This window comes from Rana temporaria, chromosome 12 (assembly GCF_905171775.1).
Source record: "Rana temporaria chromosome 12, aRanTem1.1, whole genome shotgun sequence".
Taxonomy (NCBI): domain Eukaryota; kingdom Metazoa; phylum Chordata; class Amphibia; order Anura; family Ranidae; genus Rana; species Rana temporaria.
Genome location: NC_053500.1, coordinates 39,678,904 through 39,700,843, shown reverse-complemented (window position 1 = coordinate 39,700,843; position 21,940 = coordinate 39,678,904). Strand labels below are relative to the sequence as shown.

Below are 21,940 nucleotides of genomic sequence, written 5' to 3'. Positions count from 1 at the left end.
GGACGTCACCGCACTTTGGTCAAGCGTTTTTTTGACCGAACGTGTGTATGCAAGGCAGGCTTGAGAGGAATCACGTCAGGAAAAACGTCGGGTTTTGGCATGTCAGGAAAACCGGTCATGTGTCCAAGGCATAAGGGCCATGTCAGACGGACATTTTTAAGCGGTAATTCCTCAATGCTGCAAATCGTTAATGCTGATAAACAGCGATTTATAAACAACAAATTAATCGCTATAGTTACTTACAATTTGTTGCGACTACATCATTAGGTTGATGTGCTCTACTACAAATCACTCTCGTTCAGCGATTTGCAACGTAGCCATAGAATCAAATGGAAAGAAACCGTCGCTTGCGAGCTACTAAGGGGCCCGAAGCATGGCTCACGCTTAATAGAGTGACCGAGTTACAAACCTGTAAAGTTAGCAAGCTAGTAATGCCACGAAAATACTATTTCCTTGGCAACAAATCACAAAATTAAAAAAATGAAAATAAATAGGAACCTTTGTAGTGCAAATTCTGAAGCAAACTGAATTCAAATCATGGGAGACAATCACTGATGGACAAGTGCTGCAGCTCAAATTTTTCTTTTAAATGTCTGTATTCTTTGCTTGAATGGCGGCAATGTCAATGGTCAATTCACCAGGGTACCCCAAAAAGGGGTGACTGACTTTGCAGCAGAATCAGGTTGCGGCCTATGGATGCACTCAGTCTGGCCAGTTTCTACCAAACCATATTGGATATAAGGGGATGGGGGGGGGGGGGGGTGGCACTGAGAATGTGGGGTGTTTTAAGCTTCAACATGTTAATGTCAATTCCAAAAATATTTTATATCATTTAACAATATTTAACAGTATCTCACCAAAGTAAGTACACCCCATCACATTTTTGTAAATATTTTATTCTATCTTTACATATGACAACACTGAAGAAATGGCACTTTGCTACAATGTAGTGAGTGTACAGCTTGTATAACAGTGTAAATTTGCTGTTCCCTCAAAATAACTCAACACACCAGAGCCTCACAGGTTGCCACTGAGGTCCTCTTCCACTCCTCCATGATGACATCAGAGCTGGTGGATGTTAGAGACCTTGCGCTCCTCCAACCTCCGTTTGAGGATGCCCCACAGATGCTCAATAGGGCTTAGGTCTGGAGACATTCTTGGCCAGTCCATCACCTTTACCCTCAGCTTCTTTAGCAAGGCAGTGGTCATCTTGGAGGTGTGTTTTGGGGTCGTTATGTTGGAATACTGCCCTGTGGCCCAGTCTCCAAAGGGAGGGGATCATGCTCTGCTTCAGTATGTCACAGTACATGTTGGCATTCATGGTTCCCTCAATGAACTGTAGCTCCCCAGTGCTGGCAGCACTCATGCAGCCCCAGACCATGACACTCCCACCACCATGCTTGGCTGTAGGCAAGACACACTTGTCTTTGTACTCCTCACCTGGTTGCCGTGGCAAACGCTTGACACCATCTGAGCCAAATATGTTTATCTTGGTCTCATGAGACCACAGGACATGGTTCCAGTAATCCATGTCCTTAGTCTGCTTGTCTTCTGCAAACTGTTTGCAGGCTTCCTTGTGCATCATCTTTAGAAGAGGTTTTCTTCTGGGACAACAGCCATGCAGACCAATTTTGATGCAGTGTGCGGCGTATGGTCTGAACACTGACAGGCTGACCCCCCACCTCTTCAACCTCTGCAGCAATGCTGGCAGCACTCATGTGTCTATTTCCCAAAGACAACATCTGCATATGATGCTGAGCACGTGCACTCAACTTCTTTGGTCGACCATGGCGAGGCTGTTCTGAGTGTAACCTGTCCTGTTAAACCGCTGTATGGTCTTGGCCAGAGCAACAATTGTTTTTTCAGATCCTCAGAGAATTCTTTGCCATGAGGTGCCATGTTGAACTTCCAGTGACCAGTATGAGAGAGTGAGAGCGATAACACCAAATTTAACAAACCCGCTCCCCATTCACACCTGAGACCTTGTAACACTAACGAGTCACGTGACACCTGGGAGGGAAATTGGTTAATTGCGCCCAATTTGGACATTTTCACATAGGGGTGTACTCACTTTTGTTGCCAGCAGTTTTGACATGGTGTGTTGAATTATTTTGAGGGAACAGCAAATTTACACTGTTATAAGCTGTACACTCACCACTTTACACTGTAGCAAAGTGTCATTTCTTCAGTGTTGTCACATGAAAAGATATAATAAAATATTTACAAAAATGTGAGGGGTGTACTTACTTTTGTGAGATACTGTAGCTGGTGATACTAGCATTAAGCTCCTTGGTTGGGAAGTTTGTGCCTTGGGGTTGCACAGTCTCCTCTAATCTCCTGCCTTCAAGTCACCACGTTAAATGTTCTCCCAATGGAGACAACAAGCAGCTGTGCAGATGCACGTTGCACAGGGATGGTCCACTGTCATCACAAGAAGGAAACCCACCCTATGAAATACTATGCAGCCATCACTGTACTGCATGCGGGCAGGACGTGGTTCTAAAGAAGCTGCAGGAGATCAGCACTGAGATGTAACAAAGGTTCAAAAAGAAGTATGTTTTTTTACCAAGTAAATTGTTAAAGCATTGGCGGTTATTCAGTATTAACAGATTTGATCTAAAGACCCTCCACTAATCTCCACCTATGCAGTTTGCCAACCCCTCCTATGCTCTCTCTACAAGAGATCCAACACATTATCATTATTGCTGCTTTGCTCCCACTGTTTTACACTGAGTGGGTTGGGTTATCCATTCTCATACCATGGTTGGATCATGCCAGTCTCCTGGCCAGGAATGGCCAAAAATGTGCATATTTGTCTCAACATGACCCCTGAAAATTCATGGCTGAGAGTCTCACCATTATTTCTAAGGATAATGTGTGGCTCAGTATTGGGGTGTATTTTGTGGGTACAAAGATGGCGGACTGTGTGCACTGTATACCCCAGTATTCAGCACAGTACTTTTTTCTCTTCAGAGTGCCCACAGGCCCTATTTTATCTAAAAAATAGAAAAGCATAAGATGAAAGACATGCCCTTCTAAGGCCTTGTACAGACGAGCAGACATGTCCGATGAAAACGGTCCACGGATCGGACATGTCTGCTGGGAGGTTTTGGTCTGATGTGTGTACACACCATCAGACCAAAATCCCCACGGACAGAGAACGCGGTAACGTAGACGACACCAACATTCACTGACACGGAAGGTCGATGCTTCCACGCATGCGACGAATCAATTCGACGCATGCGCAGGATTTCGGGCCAGCGGACATGTCCGATGAGTTGTACTAACCATCGGACATGTCCGACGAACAGGTTTCCACCGGACAAGTTTCCTAGCATGCTAAGAAACTTTTGTCCGCTGGAAACCTGTCCGCTAGGCCAGGAATCCGGTCCGCTAGGCCGTACATACGGTCGGACATGTCCGCGGAAACTGTACGTGTACGAGGCCTTAGCCATACCCATGTAGGTGCATAAACTTTTTTGGACACTCACCCATGTTTTTGGCAGTCGACATAGTTTGTGATCCACATCTGTCTTCGAAAACCCTTCAAACTGTCCCAACTAATTATCTTGAAATGTTAATAATAGGTCAACCCAACATTTCATATTCCTGATATGTGCCTGCTGTACCACGTACTTGTATGAGAAAGTCTCCTGTTCTCGTATTGCTTCCTTTCCTTTATGTGATAGCCCTGGTGTTCCTGCCAGTCCCTCTGCTTTCCTAATCAAAAATGACCACACTAATCATAAGAGCACAGTGTGGTCAGTTTTCTAGCTGTGCCGAGAATTCAGCCTGCTCTCCTCCAATAGACTAATGCCTTGTACACACGATCAGAATTTCCGCTGAAAAAAGTCAGAAGGAATTTTTTCATCGGATATTCCGACTGTGTGTGTGCCCCATCTGAGTTTTTCCTTCGGAAATTCCGACGGACTTAGAAAGAGAGCATGTTCTCTTTTTTTCAGACGGTAAAAATTCTATCAGAAATTCTGTTCGTCTGTATGGAGCTCCGACGGGAAAAAAAAACATGCATGCTCAGAATCAAGTCGACGCATGCTCAGAAGCATTGAACTTCATTTTTCTCAGCTTGTCGTAGTGTTGTACATCACCGCGTTCTTGATGGTCGGAATTTGGTGTGACAGTGTGTATGCAAGACAGCTTAAATGGAATTCCGTCTGAAAAATCCGTCTGAGTTTATCCAGACGGAAGTGTGTACAAGGCATTAGACTTCTGCTGACATGCTCCCCCTGCACAGCCATTAACTGGGAAGATCAGTGCACTGCTGTTTCTCCACCCCCACCTCTCTATGCAGCTGAAAACAGGGCTTATGTGATCACTTACAATAAAGGGGATTTTTTATGTTTTTATATTTATACACAAATGTATTGCCTTTCATTTCTATTTTAAATTATACATATGCTTTAAGTGTTATTGCTGCTAAATGACTCAGGGCCATTTTAACATGGATAACACCTAAAATTGTCTGAGATCTCATTGGGGCTGCCCATCAATGAAGAAGAACACAAGTCTTGCTTACACTCTTTGCTCTACATTGCTGCTGTCCCCTGTACTCAGAAATAAGATGAGGAAAGGCTCATTAGGGAACCGTAGAATGGGTTCATTGGAATGTAGAACAGGCAAGAATAGTCTAGTGCAGTTAAGTGCAACCAGACAGATCTGTCGAATGTCATTAGTGTGACAGCGCTGTGTGCCAGGCTGTGTGAGGAGAAGGAGAATAGGCCTGCAGGCCTGGAGGTGAAGGAACGGACACAGATAAATGATGAGAGCGTGCAAACAGACAGATGCCCAGGACGATCCTCCACTTCCATCTGCGCTAAGAGCTCATCTCATCTCTGACCTCGTTTTATTAATAGGGCAGATTGGAACCATTACATGTTCTAACTGTGTTTACTTATGTCGGCAATACAAGGCAGCTTTTCTTTGGATACCACCAGTGCTTTATATCAAATGGGCACTTTATATATTTCACCTTTAATAAAATTAGGTATTTCTGTACATCATTATCCTAAAACAATTGTGCCAACCTTCAACTACTTGTGTGCCACACATACAGTATATTACCATGTCTCATCATTGCAGCTTTATATTTATCTGGAATTCTCCCCCAGACAGCCATAGAGATATGCCTCGTACACTTGATAAGAATATCGGATGAATGATTGTTACTTTTTTTTTTGCATGCTAGTTTCATATCAATAATCAGAAGAATACTAAAGTTACAAAAATTCTCGTATGACAGAATACAACTTCAGAAATGATATAATGTATTGTATTGTACTGTAATGCATTCTTTCATTTCCAAGCATGCACGGTCTTGGTCACATGATTTGTTTCATACAAATAATAATTACACAAAAATTGTATGTTCTGGTATGGGTGAATGGGAAATGTGCAAGTTTGCTTTACAGCAAACCTATCACACTATATACTGTATACGGCCATTCTATTACATACCACAGATTGCCTACATGTACTATGTACAAACTAGAACTATAATCTAAAACCAAACAAACATACAATGCAGCATGACAAGTTAAAGTGGAGTTCTACTCATAAATATAACATTACATCAGTAGTTTTAAAAAAAATGTCATTAGTCCTTTACGAATTTTTTTTTTTTTTTAGATGCCTTCAAAGTGTTGTTGCTAGGCAGAATAGTTAATCTTCCCACTTCCTGCACCTAGGTGCTTAATGCTTCCTAACCTACACCGCACAGACTCATGGGAATGTAGTGGGTGTAACTTTCCAGGAGTCTGTGTACTCCCCAGTCTCAAAGAATCATGTGACTTCGACAGTACAGGTGCTGAAACCTGATCTGACACTGCTTGTGCAGCACTGAGCATGTGCGAGATCTGCAAGGCTGAAATCCAGGAAGTCATACAGTCTGGCTTCATGATGCCCACACTTAAGATGGCCCCAGTCAATTTCTATTTTATAAAGTGTCTAAATGCTGTAAATACCTAACAAAACGGACCTTAGTTTACAGACTAACTTTACTAGAATACATTAAGCTTGTGTATTACAGGGGTATTTATATTTAAAACGTGAAATTGTGGCCGGAACTCCGCTTTAAGTGATGTAGTGTTACTAGTTTTTACCGGTAGCTTTGATCTGTACACGGACAAGGCTCCTTCCTTATTTTCTGTATTTAGAGGACACCGCTGAGGTTGGGTCATGGCAGCGTTGCCACCCTTGTGTTGGTTGAGTTCCCTAAAACTACATGATGCATTGATGTCACAATAGGCTGTGCTTTCATTCTAGTTATTGCTAATATGCAAACCCCTAGCTTGCCAATCAGACCAAGCACAGCCCACCCATCAGAACATTAAGGACTGTCTAGCCCTACCCATCACTACCCATAAGACTATGTGTCATGACAAAAGATGGACGTATATTATAACATTTTCTTGTTCAATTTTCTTTAGATTAGAAGAGCTTGCCTGATTGAAAGTGTTTAGGTTTGACCTCATATTATATGGTCCTGGTAAAGCTAAAGATAAATTGTACAAGAAAATGGTATAGAGTATGGCAAGCTTTAGAAATCTGTTCCCACTGGGGGGGGGGGTGAAGTGGTAGGCCAGAACCTGGTGAAGCCATTGGGCGGATGATAGTGAAAGCCACAGAGTGGATACAGAGGTCTTGGCTGGCAGCTTCCTTAGTGCCCTGAAATAGGCTGAGGTGCAGAATCTAAGATACCACCTGTCTTCACCACAGCTCCCAGTGGTTAAGATGTTGCGCTGCAGGCAGTATCCAGCAGGTTGCGGTCCACTGGCTCACTTAAGTAGGCCACATCTAAGAGCCGATGGTCTCTCTTGCAACTCTGGGGCACTGGACTTACACGGCAGCAGGGTATGTTGTGGTATATGTCAGGCGGCACTCCGACTTCCACTTAGCCGATGGGCTGCTTGGTGCACCAAGGCCACAGAAAGGATACAGAGGGGGGGGGGGGAAAAAGGAGGAAAAAATAGTGTACATTTCACAATTGTACTGTTCATCACCAACAGTATATGAGGTCCAGAAAAAAAAATGTTTCCGCTGAGGAAGTTGCTACAACGTAACGCGTACGGGGGAAGGAGCCTGACGTCACTCGCTGCCATGCTTGTGAAAACACACGCTGTGTGTATTAATTGCTGCCGTTTTTCATTCGGGCTAATGTGAGTAGCCTGCATATGTCTTTTTAATACATTTAAGCTTGTCTTAAAACAGAGAGCACTTAGATCTGTTTTTTCTCTTGTCTATGATCCCAATGCTGCTGAGTTTAAGAAGTCTGCCATTAACACATTGCACCAATCTGTTATTTGATTTCTGCTGGTATGACTGCCTGGTAAAACATTGGTCCATACCTTAAGGTGAGAGTAACCATTCTTAACGGTGGAGGGATCACTTTATTTGAAGTAAACGTCACCGTTGAATATTTGGAGTGGTTGTCACACTGTTCCTTTGTTTTTTTTTTACATTTTGGACTTTTATTTTTGCATTTATTATTATCAGTAATTTGCAATCGGTTAAACTACTTTTTTATTGCACATTTTCATTATAACATTGTGCTGCACTATTTCCTTATATATTTTACACAGGGAGACAAATGAGAGAAGCGCAGCCACATAGGCCATTACTTCTGGTCCAGTTCACCTCAGATCTATGATCTGTTGTGAAGCCTATTAATGGAATGGGGCTTTTATATGTGCCCAGAGTTCTGTATGAACCTCTAAAGCCACACTGCTAAAAAAAACAAATCTTATTTTGTGCTAGACAAAATACAAACTGTATGTAAAAATAACTGAGCCCTAATGCATAGATTCTTTAAGTATAGATAAGTGCGGCACACATACCATAATCTCTACAGATAACCACACTGGAAAGCTCTTTTCTAGACTAATAATCTTCTTAATGATCCCTAGCAAGTTCAGATCTGAGAATCTCCTGATCCTCTCTTCATTATATTGTACTAACCCCCTGACCTGTCTGTATTCACAAGATCTACAGCCTATTTATTTCATTGACAAACCGTTACAAACAAAAGAAGAAGCCATTTTGGCTGTTCAGTGAAGAACTAAAAATGTACTGTATTAATTCAGCTACCTGCCCATACAAAGCCTTAGTATAGTGGCTCCCAAGCTCAGCCCTCGAGTACCCCCAACAGGCCACGTGTTCAGGATTTCCTTCTTAAACACGTGCGTTAAATCAATGTCAATGACTTGGTATTTAAGGCAGTTATTTATCTCTGGCCTGTTTGGGGTACTTGAGGTTGAGAACAACTAGCTTAGTGACGACTAGCCCCACAGTCTTGGAGAACTGAGCTATATATATATATACAGGGTCTTTGGTTTAACCCTTTGTCGCGGGCACCCCTTGGCCCTTTAAGGATTTTTAGATGCCACGAGGCGGGGCCTATGTTCATGTGACTGCCGTGATTGGCTGTCATGGTGGTCACATGATCAGGAGCTTCCCATTACCTGCCAGCTAGTTTTGCAATGCACGCAAATACACCGCTGCTCGGCACCAAGGCCCAACCACTGAGAGGCCGCATATTTACGTGCTGTCGGTGCCAACAGGTTCAAATAAGTGGAGTACTGAAGTCTTTACACCCTTTCCTTGTACTCCACTTCTGGGAGTGGCTTACCACAATAGACCAGCTAAAGCAGGGGTGCCCAAACTTTTGAAGGGCAAGGGCCACTTAGGCAAATTGGTAACTGGTCGCGAGCCACAATAAGCGGAGCGGGAGGATGACAGGTTCGTGTCCACGGACACAGCCCACTCTACTCTTTGGGTCCTCTGATCCAATCTGATTAGCCCAGACGGAAGGGGGCAGATCCCTTTGTATCTTTTTTTTTTAGGTAGGCGGGTGTAAACAGACACAAGTCTGTTTACATCTGCTGCTCCATAGAGGTGAATATTAAGTCTGATTGGGTCAGACCGATCGCGTGAAAGGGGCCTAAGGCTGCTTTCACACTGATGCACTGCGATTTGCCCAAACCGCAGGTGCAGTGCAGTGAACCTGTGTATTTTTTGTGGGTTAGCTGCACTTTGCCGTAAACATCTATTATATCCTGCAGGTGTGGAAAAAAAAAAATAGCGTAAAAAATAGAAACCGCAGAGGTGATCAAATACCACCAAACGAAAGCTCTATTTGTGGGAAAAAAAGGACGCCGATTTTGTTTGGGAGCCACGTTGCACGACCGCGCAATCGCAATTAAAGCGACGCAGTGCTGAATCGCAAAAAGGGGCAAGGTCCTTAACCTGCATAATGGTCCGGGTCTTAAGTGGTTAAGCAAATTCTGAAAATAAAGTACGGTATTTTAGTTGTCAAACTGACAAACTTGCGGGCCACTCTGTGCAAAACGAACTGCACAGTGGAGGCAAGTATGACGTTTGTTATTTAAAAAAAAAAAAAAACGTTAAACTGTCATCAGGTACATATCTGGAGCTTGAGAGGAGATAATCGTTTGCCTTTTAGTAAATCCTTTGTATGAAAAAGGCTTAGAGAGAACACAAGGTCATAAAACAAGTAGAAAAACAAGTGAGAGCGAAGCTGCAACTGAAAGAATTCCTGCAACCTTTTGCCTTCTGCCTCGTGGCTACGAAAACCCGATCCATCTTTTGTCATGTAAAATGTGAGGGGCTGAGAGTGACTCTAGGCCAGCCTGTGCATGCCTGTCCCTCGTGAAGATTAAGGTCCTCCATTGATGACATGCCAGTAGTCACATCCACAATCCAGACAAACATCTCATTTAGCACAGTAATATTAGAGAATCAGATTAAACGTCAGCACAGATTGGATGTAGCTCCCTATTGTAAACATTCTATAGGTGGACCCTCTGTGCTCCTCCACAGCAACCCACTTTTCTTCCGTTATTTTTATTTTTTTACTGTTTGCAGATCTAAACCTATCACCAATATGGGTATAGGACCACATACAGTATATATATATATATATATATTTTTACCTTCTATTGGTTGAATTAGATATTAGATGGACTTGCGTTTTTTTTTTTTCCAACTAGACCAACTATGTAACTATATAAGCTTTAACATGTTAACCTAAAAGTTGCTTCCAATATTTTTATCTGCAGCTTTCATTAAAAGGATGAATTCATCTTTTTTTTGTTAAATAATAGAGGCAAAAAAAACTGTGCATTTAATTATTAGGAGCCTTTAACCACTTCAATACCGGGCACTTAACACCTTCCTGCCCAAGCCAATTTTCAGCTTTCAGTGCTGTCGCAATCTGAATGACAATTGCGCGGTCATACTACACTGTACCCAAACAAATTTTTTATCATTTTGTTCCCACAAATAGAGCTTTCTTTTGGTGGTATTTGATCACTGCTGGGGTTTTATTTTTTGCGCAACAAATAAAAAAAGACCAAAAATGTTGAGAAAAAAAAAAGAAAATGTTTTTCTTTGTTTCTATAATTTTTTTTGTAAATAAGTACCGTATTTTCCGGCGTATAAGACGACTGGGCTTATAAGACGACCCCCTAATTTTGCAGGAAAAATGTTGGTTTTGGGATACACTCACTGTATAAGACTACCCCCTTCCTACTAGTCTTTCTGGAAGCTGAGGGGTAGCCGGAACCACTGACAGAAACAGGCTTTTTCAAATCTCACTGCACTGTGCCATTACATTCCATGCCCCCACTGTGCCATCACTTGCCCCTCACTGTACCATCACTTGCCCCCCACTGTACCATCACTTGCCCCCCACTGTACCATCACTTTCCCCTCACTGTGCCATCACTTTCCCCTCACTGTACCATCACTTGCCCCCCACTGTGCCATCACTTGCCCCTCACTGTGCCATCACTTGCCCCTCACAGTGCCATCACTTGCCCCTCACAGTGCCATCACTTGCCCCTCACTGTGCCATCACTTGCCCCTAACTGTGCCATCACTTGCCCCTCACTGTGTCATCACTTGCCCCTCTCTGTGCCATCACTTGCCCCTCTCTGTGCCATCACTTGCCCCCACTGTGCCTGAACTCGTCCGAGGATGAGAAGGCATTTGTGATAGGAGGAACACAGAACAGAGGCGCTGCTGGGAAGATTTGTGTTCCTCCTATCACAGAACACTCTGAGGAGAAGGAGCGTCTTTTAAATCATTCACGCTCGCGCAGCACGGAGACTGTCACCGCTGGAAAAAAAAGTGAGCACGGAGACCGTACCCGGCGTATAAGACGACCCCCGACTTTGGATGCATGTTTTTGCATCCAGAAAGTCGTCTTATACGCCGGAAAATATGGTACGGTTTCTTCTTCAATGATGGGCACTGATATGGCAGCACCGATGAGGTGGCACTGATGATGGGCACTGATAGGGGGCACTGGTATGCGGCACTGATGGATACTTATGGATGGCACGGATGGACACTGATCTGTCAGACAACGGCTCTTCCTGTTTACATCATGATCAGCCGTGATTGGACATGGTTAATCACGTGGTAAAGAGCCTCCGTCGGAGGTTTCTGCAGGCTGTCGGTGTAGCGGTCTGCTCATACATCATACAGGCAGGCAGTTATGAATTACAGGAAGATTTGATGATCTACCTAGAGCGCTCATCAGCACCCTTCATGGAGAACTAAAAGCTGTCGACCGCAATGGTTGATGGCAGTTGCAGTTCTCCCATTCACAGAACTCTGTAAATGAATGATACAGCCATATGGGCGCTCAGAGCGTTTTTTTTATAAACAATTGTGACAGCGCGGGTGCAGGGAGAAGATCCCGGCCCCCTATCATAACAGAGGCCTCGGGGGTAGGGGTTGCTCATTTAGTTACATGTTACACCCTAGATACAGGTGTAACATACAGTATAACATGTTATGAAAGCTGAACTTATCCTTTAGCCCTGTTTCACATTGTCACATCGCATGTGATTCGCACAGGAATCACACCGCATTCCTGTGCGAATCACATGCAATTCTGTGCAGTGCAATTTGAGCCCATAATTTTGTATGGCTCAAATCGCAGACACTTTTTTTTTTTTTTTTTGCTGCACTGGAATCTGGTATGAATACCCATGCGATCAGATTCAGACAAATGCACAGCGTCACAGTGTGATTGCTATGCGGTGCGGGGAAATGCAGCAATTCCTGTGCGTTTCCCACATCACATCAGTGTGAACTGGAGTTTAAAATATCTGCAAACCCATGAAGGTCCTTGTTCAGGCACTTCTTGTTATAGGATAAAAATGATCTCAACTGTGCTCCTGTGTCACCCTGTCACCTGTGCCCTATTTCTTATGTTGTTTTATATACAGTGCTGTTGGAACCATCATCCAGTTCATAGACTTTAAATGGGTTGTAAAGTTATTTTTTAATAACAAACATGTTATACTTACCTCCACTGTGCAGCTCGTTTTTCACAGAGTGGCCCTCGAACCCGTTTTTCTGGGGTCCCTCGGCGGCTGTCTCGGCTCCCACTCGCAAGGACTCAACACCTTAATGGGAGCGAGCTTGCATGGTGTTGAGTTCCTGCGGGCACGCTCCCGTGACATCACTCGGCCCCGCCCCGGCGCGCCACGTCATTGGATGTGATTAACAGCAGCGCAAGCTTATGGCTGCGCTGCTTTCAATCCATCCAGTGTAGCCAATCAACGGCCAGGCTAAGTGGCAAAGAGGATGTCGGGGGCGAGCGCGGGACTTTCGAGGGGTCAGGTAAGTATAACGGGGGCTCGGGGGGGGTATTGTCGGATGTTTTTTCACCTTGATGCATAGGATGCATTACAGTGAATTTTTTTTTACCTTTACAACCCCTTTAATGCGGCATTCCCTTCAGTCTTGCACAGTTATTCTGTACTGAAATTAGTTTCTCTGATATCACTGCACACTGTGAGCCTCTTGCAGTGTGCTTTGGAAGCTGCAGCAAGATATAGCCCACCTCATTTCCTAGCTGGAAGAAGTCCAACATCATCTAGCACAGGGATATGCAATTAGTGGACCTCCAGCTGTTGCAGAACTACAAGTCCCATGAGGCATAGCAAGACTGACAGCCACAAGCATGACACCCAGAGGCAGAGGCATGATGGGTTTGCAACAGCTGGAGGTCCGCTAATTGCATATTCCTGATCTAGAGCATTCCTCTCTAGCCTGTCTCTGGACCACCCCTTTCATTCACTGGACTTCAGTTCTCCAATCATGAAGCCTCAGCATCACATGTGAGTGTTACATAGGGTGACCTGCCTGCAAATACAGAATGCCCACTCCTCCAGACTGACAGACACCCATCAAGACATTTAGATATTGACAAAACTCCACCCAAGAGTCAGCCCACTACTTACATCAGGACTGAGGGCTCTTGTGAGGAGTACTGAGGCAGGGTCCTGTTATGTTTTCAGGAATCTATGCACAGCACAACCTGCTGTTGCCTCCTACCAGCCATGATCTGCCTGCATTGTACAGAGAAGCATAGAGACCAGTGATGACATTAATAGGTCTAAAATTAAAAGGGTCTATTTAAAAAAGTCATAAAAATGTTGAAGAGGAAGTGATGAACATGGAAGGAAAAATGATTAACCTTCAGCTTTAACCGAGGAGTCTATTTAAGAACAGGTTAAAATGGTATGCGTGTATATAGACTATATATAGAAAATATATAAATAGATATCGTTGATCAGGTACCATCTGTGAAGCACAGTTGATGGGTCGCTTCTTTCTACAGTCAACCAGTAAACAATGAGGGCCTTTCAGACACTCTTGCTCTGTGTAATTACAAAGTCGAGTCCTGGAAACAACTGAGGAAAGAAGATGGGAACCCCCAAAGGCGGCTTCACACTGATGTGCTGCGGTTTGACCACATGGCATTGTACCCGCGCTTTTCACAAAATGCACCGAACCCGCCTAGTCTAATGGAAGTCAATGGCAAAGTGTGACTACCCCACACAAAACCTGTAAGTACACTGTGCTGCACCCGCCCTGTGGTCCCTCGGAACCGGCATAGTTTCGTAGAGGAACGGACCATTTTCTCTCTTCTCTGGGAAGTCATAATCTATTTGACTAATTGCCGGTGGTAATTACCCATTTAAAGTGTGACTAACCCACACAAAACCTGTAAGTACACTGTGCTGCACCCGCGCTGTGAAGAAACTGCAGTGGATCAGCGGGAAGCCTCCCTAATTGGATGAGATTATTTTTGCTAAAGCATTGTGCATCAAATAATAGCCATGTTTTTTTTTCATAAAATCATAAACACATTTTTGTCATCTTCTTTTGTTTCAGTACTGCAGAACTCCTCCACCCTCTTACTAGCAGCTAGTTCAGTCTACATGCACTAGCTCCAAGATGTATACAGTACAGCTTTGCTTGGACTAGATTCCTAACTGTGACAATGGTGAGAACTGAGGCTGAGAACCGAGTGATCAAAGCCCACCGATTGCTTAATTCTCAGTTCTCTGTGAGCAGAGACCTGGTGACTGTCAGTCATCGGCTTTCTGCCCCCCACCCACCAATGTAGGGTGGGTGGGGTTAATTTTCATTGCCACTGACCACCAATGCAGGGAGGCATGGAGGGTTAAAGCCGGCCATAGATGGAGCAATTATCTTTGGTTGCATTAAAGAAAAAAAAAAAAAAAAAATTATTATTACGGCCACTGACATCAATGCTGGGGGTTATTATTACGGCCACTGACATCAATGCTGGGAGTTATTACGGCCACTGACATCAATGCTGAGGGTTATTATTACGGCCACTGACATCAATGCTGGGGGTTATTATTACGGCCACTGACATCAATGCTGGGAGTTATTATTACGGCCACTGACACCAATCAATGCACAAATTTTTGAGCATTGAGGTGCAAAAATGCACTGCCCTCTGGAAGTGTCAAGGGCCACATTTGAGGCCTCCTATAATTCCATTCCAGTCTACACAAAATTCCACCCCAGGTGACTAAATGGATGGGTTCGAAATAGCGGTTTCTTGGCCTCAGTACAATTACTGACCCAAAACAAGCATTCAGATCAGGAAAGTCACAGCAAAGTCAGAGCTCCTAATTTGCATACTTGCTCCTCTCAGTCAGTGACTCACTATATTTTTTACCTGAATTGTTAAGTATATAATGGGACTTTGTAGGTACTAAATTGGATTAGCATGACAGCCCTGCAACTAGCATTTTTGGAAGGACAGGTTAGACATGGTAGGCTCCATACCTCATATATAATAATTGTATTTGGAAACCTGCCATTGCAGAAAGCCAACTCTCCACGGGAATGCCGCCATAATCATTATCGCACTCAAGGTCTCTCAGCTTCATGCCGCGTACACACCATCACTTTATGTGATGAAAAAAAACGACATTTTCTGTGAAGTAAAAAATGACGTTTTTGAAACTTCAATTTTCAAAGACGAAGTTGCCTACACACCATCGTTTTTCTCACAATGTTCTAGAAAAGCGAGGTTACGTTCACCACGTTTTTCCATTGAAGCTCGCTTCATAACTAGCTTCTAGGCATGCGCGGGTGAAAAAACTTAGTTTTAAACGACGTTTTTGCTACACACGGTCAATTTCTGTGAAGTAAAAGTTGACGTTTTGAAAAACGACACATAAAATTGAAGCATGCTTCAATTTTTTTTGGTCGTTTTTTAGAAGACATAAAACGACGTTTTCCCCCACACACGGTCAATTAAAGTGACGTTTTTAAAAACGTCATTTTTTTTCATCACATAAAGTGATGGTGTGTACACGGCATCAGAACATAAACACGCCGTCTAGACCGCACCCTATGGAGTAATGTGGACACTGGGTAACATGCCACACAATTCTTCTGGTAATATATTGTACAGGGGTAAATATACATAAAGACACAGCCATAAAGCTGGGTTATGATTAATTGCCTACCTTGTTCATTTACTTTCCCATATCAAGGCAGCACAGCGGAATATGTTATTATGCAATAGATTTCTGTTTATGTCGTGACTTTCCATACCCACCCCACCTCCACTCACACATAATCGTATTTCTGGCACAGAAATACTGGGAAAAACATGTTTGCTAATTATATAGGCCTGTTTTTTTTAATGCATGTCCCCAAAACACAGAGGGGTTGTTTTACTAAAACCGGAGAGTACAAAATCTGGTGCAGCTCTGCAGAGAAACCAATCAGCTTCCAGTTTTTTTTTTTGTCAAAGCTTAAAGTGGAGGTTCACCCAAAAACGAAATTTTTAACATTAGATTTTCCAAAAGTACCCGAACGTCGGTGCGCAGGCGCCGTAAAGAGCCGCACCAACGTTCGGCTTCTTTCGGCTACTCGTGACGCGATGTATGCGACCGTCGGAAGCCTGTCGGAAGCCTGTCAATCAAATAGGAACGCCCAGTCCCGAAGACCATACCCGGAAGCGGCGTAGAAGATCTATCTATAAAACGGTAAGTACTGCTTCGATTTAAAAAAAAACCACCCGATTCCCCTAGACAAAATGAGCCTCAATCTAATGTTAAAAATAGTTTTTCGGGTGAACTCCCGCTTTAACTGAACAAGCTGAAGTTAGAAGCCGATTGGCTACACAGCTGCACCAGATTTTGCACTCTCCAGGCAGGTCCATTTATATGAGTTTTCTTTTTATGCATTTTCAACTTGTTGCAGGTGAGCTCATGGTAGATCGTCATCCTATGGTTACAAGGACCTCCCCTAGATACCTGCCATGTGCTCAGCCACAATTCACCTGCCATGCGAGGATGAGCCCAGGTGTGTTTGGATGCCTGTCTGCAAGCGGTCACTGTACAGAGCCAATGGTTGGTAGACAGGGCGTTCCTTGTCCTGAAGCTGCATGAATGCACACCCCTTGCATGTAAAACATGCTTAAATGCGCAAAAACAAACATTAAGGCCTGGTTCACACTGGTACAATTTGAGATGCGATTTGAGATGTCAAATCGCATCTCGAATCGGCGGCAATTGATGGCAATGGCACCGGCCTAATCGGTGCGACACCGCATCTGCGGCGCTGCACCGATTTCAAAAAGTAGTTCCTGTACTACTTTGTGATTTCGGCCCGCGATTTACATTGACATCTGTGCAGAAACCTGCACAGATGTCTCTGAAATCGCGGCCGAAATCGGGACTGCCAGCGGAAGTGAAACTGTGCGAGTTCGGCTGAACTCGCACTGCTTCACTCCCGCAGCCCAGTGTGAACCTGGGCTAAGGGCCGGTTCACACTGCAGCGATGCCAGACGTTGCATGCGATTTGCACTGCATTGCTGTGCAGATCACATGCGATGTCTGTGCGATAAAAATTTAGCCATACACAGTATGGCTGAACTTGCATCGCATTCAAACCAAAGTCGTACAGGACCCTTTTTTTAGTCCACACCAGAATTGGATTTCATGGGTGGGAACACCCATGCCATCAGATTCCTGTCCGAATTCACAGTTCGCACTGCGATCTGAGAACAGATTTGGGGGGGGGGGGGGGGGGGATGTCATTAACTCCCAGCGGTTTGCATAGGGCAGTGTGAATTGTCTGCGATTCAGGTGCGATGCGGGATCCGCACTGGATTTGCAGGGTTCCCCGCATTGCACCAGTGTGAACCGAGCCTGAATGCAGGAAAAAAATGCATGGCAGCAAAAACAGATTTAAAGGGTCCCTGTCCCCAGACTATTTATTTCAACAACAATCTTCACTGAATATATGTGCATTTGATTTACCTGTAAACACCTCCCTGGTGTAGACAACCAAAAGCCCTGAGACCACTACTGGGGTGCCACCATATTGGGTGTTATGTAAAGCCTAGTACATGTGACATTTGCCGGTCCAATAAAAAATGGCTAACATTCGGCACATGTGTATGACAGCCGGTCCGAAAGAAGGCTTTTCTGACGGATGAGCATGCTGGAAAACCAGCAGCACACCGACTCCCGATCAGTGCTCTCAGCCAATGGCTGAAAGCGCTGAGCAGAGTGTTCTGGCGAGGGGGCCGCCCCCCAGTCAGAACACAATAGCACAGCAGGGGAAATTTGCTGAAGTAACATTAAATGGTTAGTACAGCGGTTCTGACCTGAGGGGTCATTCTTTTTTCATTCAACCTGCTGAATTGAATGAAAAAAAAAAAAAAGTGGTGTGTACGAGGCTTTAGAAGCCCCAGCAGACTCAAGTGACATTCTATAGTATTCCTCTTCCCACCTTCCCCAGCAATGTAAGGCTGGGTTCACACTACGGTTTTCCCGTCCGTCAGCCGCATACGATTTATATGGAAAACCGTATGCGGCTGAAACGGACGGGAACGTATGGAACCGCACACATGTGCGTTTTCCATTAACATTAATGTTAAAGGAAAACGTATGCGTTTGCCATACTGTTTTAAAAACGACCGCAAAACCGTGGTTGAACACGGTTTTGCGGACGTTTAAAAAACGTTTTGCCAGCAAATCGTACGCACCCGGATGCATCTGAGTGCATACGATTTGCAATGCATTCTCTATCTATACGTTTTCCCGTCCGGGCCCGTACGTTTTCAATACTGAAATCGTATGCGGCTGACGGACGGGAAAACCGTAGTGTGAACCCAGCCTAAGCTTGAGCTTTTAAATACTGTCCCATTGAACATTTCCCCCCACATCCTGTTCAGGTCACTGGAACAGAAAGTTAAAAAAAAATATTCCTAAAGAGAACATCGACTGCAATAAATATTTTCAGAGGCTTCCCTTCATTAATTGATCAAAACCGTAAAAAAAAAAAAAAAAGAAAAAAAAAAAACCTAGGCTGAAGTTAAACTTTAAAGGGGAACCCTCAGCAAAATTGTTAAACTTTTATTTAATCCCCCAGGCATCTAAGTGCATATAGCTGTCCTGTTTGGATCTGTCCTGCCATTGCCAAGCAGCATGGTCAGATAATTTACCCACCGCTTTGTGACCACGCTGCTAGCCGGAATTGTCAGTGGTCTCTTTGGAGGCCAGGGCTGCTATTCACAGCGGATCATTCAGTGCTGCGGGGCCAAGCGATTTGTCTGAGGTGCCTTCTAAATACAAAACCCTGGCAGAAAGATCACACAGCCCCGCAGTGCTTATGAATGAACATGCAGTGCTGTCAGGGTTGTGTTATGGAATTGCTGGTGCCCTGTATGTTTACCAACAGCCAGCAGATGTATCACACAGCTCCGCTGCACTGATTGTTTGTAGATTGAAAATTTTTAACTGTGTATGCCCAGCGTAAATCTTGAGGCTAAACTTCAGGTAGACACAAAAAATGTAATAAAAACACTACAAAAGGAAACTGTGGATAGGAGGAGAAAGCAGATTAATACCAACGATGGGGCCCTATTTTTGCCATTAACACCAATGATGGGGCACTGATGCTGGGGCATTTTCTATCCTCACTGGTCACAGTCTGCCCCCTCAAAGCTTGAAGGGCATTAAACTGGCCCTTTGCTTAGCCCAACCCCTGAAATTATCTTTTATGGTTTACCCTATCACGTGACACCCAAAAATACTTTAGTCTTTTTACAGAACATATTTCACAGAATACAGAATTTTCAGTTTAGGGAGCTGTTGGTCTCTGGGAATACATTGAAAAGGAATCAACAAGAAACTGGAAATATCACTTCCTAGGAATAGACGAAAGTTAATATCTAATCTGAGCTTTATCATGCAATATCTTATGCCTTTCATTATATGTGCTCCAATAAGCTCTCTTCCATGTTTGTGCATTGACATGCTGTACAAAGTTCAGTGGTGCATTGAAAAGACAGCTATGGAGACCTTCCCTGGAGGTGATAAGGAACAAGGAGTGTTCACAGGCTGGAGCTATAACCTTTTTATGACTTACTGCTGAACACAAACACCTGTACACGCCGTCCCCCATGAGCCTCAGGCATGCTGTGTGACAATAACACTGCTCCGTCAACCTGTCCATCTCCTGAAACCTAGGTCGGCCATACTCGGCTCACATTTCTGATGAACGTGCAGCAATTTGAGCCATGGGTGGCCGGCCTTGTCCGCACCAACCAGCTTGACAGACGCAATTAAAAAAATTAAACGGATATGGGGGGAAATTTTAGGCCGCATAGTAACTATCTTTTCAGATGCAGTCACTGTTTGGGTATTAGGGCAGTTGTGGCTGTCATGGCCGATTGAATACAACACCCGGCTGTTTAGGCTGGGTTTACACTGATGTGGTGTACCGCACTGCATGTCATTTGTACAGGAATTGCACAAGATTCCCATACAAATGGCCCACAAATTCAGTGCAGTGCGAATTGAGCCATACATTATGCATGGCTCGATTAACACTGGATCAGCACCAAAAAGGTGCAGGATCCTTTATTTGTCCGCACTGAAATCAGATTGCATGGGTGTTCAGAACCATGCGTCCTGATTCAATAGTTTGCACTGCGTTCTGTGAACCGATTTGGGGTTATCATTACCTTTACATGGACACCTGCAGCGGTTCGCAGAGCGCAGTGTGAACTGCTTGCAATTCTGAAGTGGTGCTGGAAACCCACACAGGAATCGCTGTCGTTCCCGCACCGCTTCAGTGTGAACACAGCCTTAGTGTGATCGATGTGGTTCCTGCACCGCTTCAGTGTGAACACAGCCTTAGTGTGATTTCTCATGGGCTGAGCGGGATAAATCTAAAAAGGTGTATGGCTAGCCTTACAGTCCCCATTTAAAATGTAAAAACTCCAGTCCACGTGCAGCTTAAAGTGCACCTAAATTTAAAAAATAAAAATGGAGAACAGGCAGGCTTTTTATTGCAGAAGAGACATGCAATGTCTCCTTTGCAATAAAATACACTGCTCCAAATATGTCTGGTTCCTGATGAACCCACTGAAATTCACCTAAGAGTGGCCCTCCTGTCCGACAGCTGGGCACACAATAGTCGGCCCAACAACAACTACATCCAATCAGATGCAGCCGCTGTTCTGGTATTTGAACAGTCACTTGGTGCCGGAGGTCAGAATTCAATGGCTCAGCCGGGGGGATTCCTGCGCTGTATATTCAAATGAATAAAATAGAATTGCATATGGCCAGCTTCTTTTATGCTCCACAAAAAATGAAACAGGAAAAAGGTCCCTTATTTTAAAGTGGAGTTCCACCCAAAAATTAAACTTCCACTTTTTTGATTCCTCCCCCCCTCTGGTGTCACATTTGGCACCTTTCAGGGGGGAGGAGAGAGCAGATACCTGGTATTTGCACCCACTTCCAAGCATAGATCTCCGCGGTGATCTACGCCAATTCCGGCGCCTATGCCGTCTTCTGGGAGACGCACAGGTCCCAGTGAGGACACGCAGCACAACTCGCACATGCGCAGTAGGGAACCGGGAAGTGAAGCCACAATGCAGCAGCAGCGGCAGCAGCCGACCTTTGATCGACAGATCGGCTTCGGCTGCCGACATCGTGGGCGCCCTGGACAGGTAAGTGTTCATATATTAAAAGTCAGCAGCTGCAGCATTTGTAGCTGCTGGCTTTTAATATTTTTTTTTGGTGGGACCTCCGCTTTAAGAGATCAGAGTGTTGTTTCCCCCACTGCTGCTTGCAGCCTCTCAGATCTGTATACATCCTGCTGTGCTGCAGAAGAAGATGTTCTATTTAAAGATGTTCTATTAAGTATACCTGGGTTAAAAATAAATAAATAGTACACCTCTAATACATACCTACCGGTATATTCCTACATTTTATCATTAAAAAGTGCTGAATGTTTAGAAAAACCCCTGTTAATCTGCCAGAGCTCCTGGGGAAATATGCATGCTTTACAAAGGTGTAATGAACTTGTTTTATTTGCCCAGACATTTACTAACTCCTAGAACATGGCAATGTACAGATGAATGAGCAGTCTGTCTCACCCCAAGAGCTCCATCTAGTGGTGGCAGAACTGCTTCTTCATCAGCACCGCTGAAAGCCTAAAGGCAGACTAGGCGGCGGGGGGGCAACTGAACTTTACAACCTAAAGTTGGATACTGATTGATCACTATCCACAGCTTCTCCAGATTCTGTCTGCT

At 44.3% G+C, this 21,940-nt stretch overlaps 1 protein-coding gene across 2 annotated transcripts in view; it reads right to left on the bottom strand.

The window, feature by feature from the left end:
- The window catches only part of HAP1 (huntingtin associated protein 1), a 93,783-nt gene that overhangs the window by 35,308 nt on the left and 36,535 nt on the right, over window positions 1–21,940 (bottom strand). The gene's annotated exons all lie outside the window — the stretch shown is intronic.